At 34.4% G+C, this 5,487-nt stretch overlaps 1 pseudogene; it reads left to right on the top strand.

Annotated features, from left to right (window-relative positions):
- Positions 1-4,653, top strand: part of LOC122178939 — a 19,769-nt pseudogene extending 15,116 nt beyond the window's left edge.
- Positions 4,654-5,487: the final 834 nt, after the last annotated feature.

Raw genomic sequence — 5,487 nt, 5'->3', positions numbered from 1 at the left:
ATTTTCATTTTCATTTTCATTTTCATTTTCATTTTCATTTTCATTTTCATTTTCATTTTCATTTATTTCTGTATTAGAAGTATTATATACATGTATCATTATGCAATGAATGGAGATTCATAACATCATGTACATAATATATATATAAATATGTTTACATTTCCTACAACTTGCAAGATTCTGAAAAATTTCTAGTGGGATAAGTAGTATTTTTTATGTATTGAAAGACAACTCTAAATTCTGAAATTAGGATATATTCTTAGATTAATGCCAAAATACACAAAATGATGAGGATATTATTTTCTTTTACAGTTGTTTGCTCCTATAAACTCTCATTTATTTACTAAAGATATATTCAATAGAATTGGAAGCACTTTGTTATGACTTTATTAAAATAAATAGTTTACATTTTGGATCTCATCCTGAAGAAAATTGAATACTGTTCTCCTCCTTCCAGCTTTTTATTATTTTTCCTTCCCTTTTGCCATACAGACCAGATTTCTGCTTAGGATGTCTAATTTCAAATGCCTTTTTTACTGCTTCTCAGGGTATATCTCTGTTATACAAACTGTTTAACGAGATTATTCTGCAGCAAGCATACATATAAACTTTCAGCTCACATTTTCTCTCATTTATGCAGGCAATTTATGTTTTCATTTCAGTAGGAGCAGGAATATTAACCAATACACAAGCACATGATGAGCAACAAAATTCTAGCTTTTAGTGCTGGAGTCTATCTCTTCTCTTATTAAAAAATTTTTCAACTAGAGAGATTTTTTTGAGTTCAGTAAAATGGTGCAATTAAAAGTTTTCATTTGCCAATTCCTACATCCTCCTATTTTTATCAATTAATTGTCTAGTAAATAATTAAAAAACACATGGCAGCACAGTTCTAAGTGTTATTTTGATGTTGTAGGTGTTACACCTTGCAGGAATATCTGCTTCATTTTTTTTCTTCTTTTTCCTTTTTTTTCTGACCAGAACATACCAGCAACTGATACTCCACATTAAAAAAAAAAAAAAAAAATCATGATGACTATGCTACTCTTTAATTTCAACTCCTAGTCGCTTTATAAAGTTCTCCCATCCAATTTATTTTGTGATTAACTCTATTTGAATTATTCTTATTTCTGCTTAATTCATAAACCTTTCCACAGACTCACTTCATACAAATATTTCTCCTAAATGCCTAACTCAGAAATTATCATATTCTGTGTTATAGAAATACAGTGCTTCCTTTTTTTTTTTTTTTTTTTTTTTTGTTTTTTTTTTCAGTGTAACTATTTTGGGAAAATATCTTCCATGACCAAAAAAAAAAAAAAAAAAAGTTTTATTTTGGTTTTCTACACTTTTCATCCTTCTCAATTTCTTTCTAACTACCATCCATATCTTTTTTTTGACTTAGAGAAACATAGATGCATTGTTATCATCAATATACATGTGGTTATAAAGTTCATGGTAAAAATTCTAATCAGGAAATAAATGTTGATTAAAGCTCTTTTTGTTTGTTTTACCCCATCTTAATAATCTTGCAGAAAAGTACATTATAGAAGGTCATTAAAAGTTCTTAACTGATAAAAAATAACAAGCAATTATAAGCAAGGAATCCTCACATCATAAAGTAAACTCCTTTTGATCTAGTGTTATAATTGTCATGACTTATAAAAAAGCATGAACTACTATTGAAAAGCCCCAGAAAATCAAAAGCCATGATAGCTAGATTAATAAACAATAGGTCAGTTCAGAAATGAGTCTAAACTGATCATTAAAATAAATTTATGTTAAAATATGTGCTTTAAGAAAGCTATCTTTCACAGAAATTGAAAGGCTATATGTGAAAAAAAAGCATTAATCTGTAAGTACACTTTCAAGATGACAAACAGTACCTGAATGAACAGACACTGAAAAAAAACTAGGGATTATGGTAATTAACATACTGAATGGTTACTTGCTGGTCTTCTTTAACTATAAAATTTAGTTATCATGTTTCTTGCATCAGGCGAGGAAAACTAAGGGACAAAGCAGGATGGTGTCCCTTTTAGATATAATTAATAACACTGATGATGACATTCTTATCTAGATGCATTATCTTCATCTGAAAAAGGATGCTGGCAACTTGGAAGAACTTTGGAGAATGACCCAAATATATATGCAGTTTACCCAATAAGAGAAAGCGTAAAAGTTGTTTATGTGCACTGATGGAGAAAAAACTTCTGTTTCTGATTCCATACTCTAGCAGAGAACAAAAAGGTATATTCTTCAGCTTCCTAATAATATTTATATCCCTTTGTACATTTATATCTCATATATATGTCAAAAATGTTGGAATCTTTCCTAGAAACCATTTATGAAATGTGTTGATATGTTGATAACAGAACAGAAATTGAATAGTAAGAAATAAGTGAGAATATCAGAAAAACAATATAGAGAAGACAAACTGGGTGTAATCCTTAACCGATACTGATTCTCCCAAGATGAGCAACTGTTTAACTGGCAAACAGGATAATAGCATTCTCTAGCAGACAAAATCATCCCTAGAGGAGATAATGGATTTTTAATGCTTTTGCACAACTTATCAGTGAGACCTTTTCCGTAACTTCATGTATAAATATAATTGCACTTGAAAGACAATTTCAAAGTATTTTAAATGCAGTGAAAAAAAAAAAAAAATTAATGTGATGATCAGAGCAGGAACCAGAGGATCCTGAATTACTGAACATGCAACTGTTAGAAGACATCATTGTTTTCAACTGATGTGCCCGAGAAAAAATACAGTTTAATAAGTAAAGGCCCATTTCAACATTGCTGAAGCATTCATTATGTTAAAATAGTAGGTATTTTGTGTGATGTGAAGAGAAACTTCAGTATGGATTCCCTTCAGACAGTATCTGGATGCATTTCAATCCAAAATACTATTTAAATTGCATTACTTACTCCATCAAAAGCAAAAAAATAAACCTCAGAGAGCTGAGTTTTCAAACATGCAACCTTAATGAAATGTTCCCAGAAAACGTTCTATGTAGTTGAATCTTCAGCTATCAGGGTATTGCTAAAAGAAAGCAACTATACTAAAATCTTGTGGATATTGATTCTTATTTAGGTTACTAATCAAAATCTGTCTCCTTGTCTTCTCATTATATTCCAAACAATGTTGCTGACACTACTTTTATATTATTTCATTACTACAGAATCATACAACCATAGAATTGGTTGGGAAACTCTGCAGTGGTAGAAGAAATGTTCTTCAGAAAGGATGTGCTGGTAATAGATGACCTCTGCAAATATTTGACATTGATAGCATGAAAACATTTGTCAGCTTCGACTTCATTGATTCTTCACTACAGAAGAGGATTTGCCAAGATCTGTCTCACATGGTAAATTCCTAGCAGATAAAGTAGCAGTTTCTACAGTGAGGTATACAGTCCCCCTACCCATGAAATACCTCTCAGGACTTGAGCGATTTGTGGTTAATCAATTCAAACTGAGGTGGCAGAAAGCTTTTGGTAGTTGGGTTTTAAAACCAGCTTTTATGCTTTTGAAAATCTGACATTTCTTTGCTACTTCCAAATGTCAAAAATACAACTTAGAGTGGTTATTACATGGACTGCTCAGAAAGGAATGACTCTTATTTTATTATATTGGCCCGTGATGTCAGAAGCTGGTATTGGTGGTAAGGCAGTAGAGATTGAACCTCCTCCTTTCAATACTCCCTTAAAGTTTGTTGCTGTGTGACAGGTGGCAGCAGAGGGACAGTCTGACAAAGTGCCGTCTGACATGGAAACGCATATGAAGCAAAGAGGTGGAACTGAATTCTTCCATGCGGAAAAACATGGCACCCATTGACATTAACAAACATTTGTTGCACGTTTATGGAAACTAGACAGTGGATGTGAGTACAAGGAGGCAGTAGGTGATGCATTTCAGCAGTAACGGTAACAACAGATTTTTACAGGCATGGTATGAAGCTCTTGCTCATTGCTGGTGAAAATGCATAGCAGCTGGTGGTGACTATCTTGTAAAATAGTGTTTTGTAGGTGAGAATTACTGAATTTTGCATCAAAAAGCGTTACTGCGCTCTTTGTTGTAGTTTCCATGGAAATAAATAGGAAGCATTAGTTTCAGAGAGACCTATGTAGTTAACAGAACCATCACATTTTATTCACATGCATTCATGTTTAAAATACCCCTGAGGTCCTCTCTGACTTTAGAGACTCTAATCATTAGTTATTGTATCTTTGTCTTTTCCAGTCTTTAAATGGTGATAACTAATACTTCTTTGCATTTTTGTAGTTAGTCTACTACTATAACCCATATTTAAAGAGGGATTATACCAATCTGCTAAGAAGATTCAAAGGGAATTTTGGTGTAAAAAAATAGAGTACCAGTTGCACTGTCACTGGACCTGGATTTGAAGGAGTGCCACCTAAACAGAAGCCCTCTGAAGATATGGTCAGGCCCTGCTGCATCAGTGGCAGTGAGCTGCCCTTTTGCATCCAGGATGCTGCTCCTGCTGCATCTGCTGCTTCTCCATATCACATTACATCTCCCATACCAAACAGTGCTTTTTCACCAGGGTTGGGCCCAGATAGTGGAGCTACAGGTGATGGGGTTGGACAGGAACAAAATTTATACTACAGGAAGTTTAAAAGTTAGCCACCAAGTGAATATAGTATTTTCAAAAATAAATTTTCTGAATATTTTCTACTTTTCCTGTCCTGTTTCTTCCATTTGACAGCTACTCTTCCTGCATTCTAAGGTGGGGGGTGTCTTCAGGGAATTTTCATTTCTCTGAACTTTCTAAAACAACCATTGTTATCCCTGCCCTGCAGGTTTTGGCAAACCTTTTAAATGCTAAGTAGGCACTGTGTGAAGCAGAGGGAATGATTTTCATGACCAGGCAATTTTTCTCAGCATGCCACAGTGCTACCTAAGCACTTCAGATGCAGGCTGTCACTTCTTGGCCAACACACAACACTGCTTTTCCAGTCTCTACTTCCAGCTCTCCCCATGATTCTGGAGACCACCTGCCTTCTTTATGCTTAGCTTTGTACAGCTCTAGCAATGCTTTTCTGCCTTGGTGGGCAGCACCTTCTGCTGTACCAGTCACACCACTATGCTCAGGCTCCAGAGGAAACCTGTCCATTTTTTTTCTGCCGTCCACTTTGCCTTCATGCCTCAAAGTGCAGGTGTCCACTTATCTGGTTGTCCAGAGGTGTATCTAGTGTCTAGTAGCTATGGCATGGATAACTGGAACCTATTTAATGCCAGGAATCTGTTTTGCTGCCAGTCAATGCCTCATTTGTTATACAGTCAGTCCAATTCAAACAAGGGTAATGCTATGACATTTAGTAGAGCTGGTGTGTCCAGCAACATCTTCTGTTTTCCTAGTCTCAGTCAGCTGCTGTACAAATCTTCTAGAATATTACACGTTAGAAAGCAATGAATAAATATGAACAAATACAACAAGGGTTGAAATATTTTGCCTGG

This window comes from Lagopus leucura, unplaced genomic scaffold (genome assembly GCF_019238085.1).
Source record: "Lagopus leucura isolate 7727_CA_CO unplaced genomic scaffold, USGS_WTPT01 Super-Scaffold_100002, whole genome shotgun sequence".
Lineage (NCBI taxonomy): Eukaryota > Metazoa > Chordata > Aves > Galliformes > Phasianidae > Lagopus > Lagopus leucura.
The sequence above is the reverse complement of the archived record's forward strand: the minus strand, read 5'-3'. Positions and strand labels throughout refer to the sequence as shown.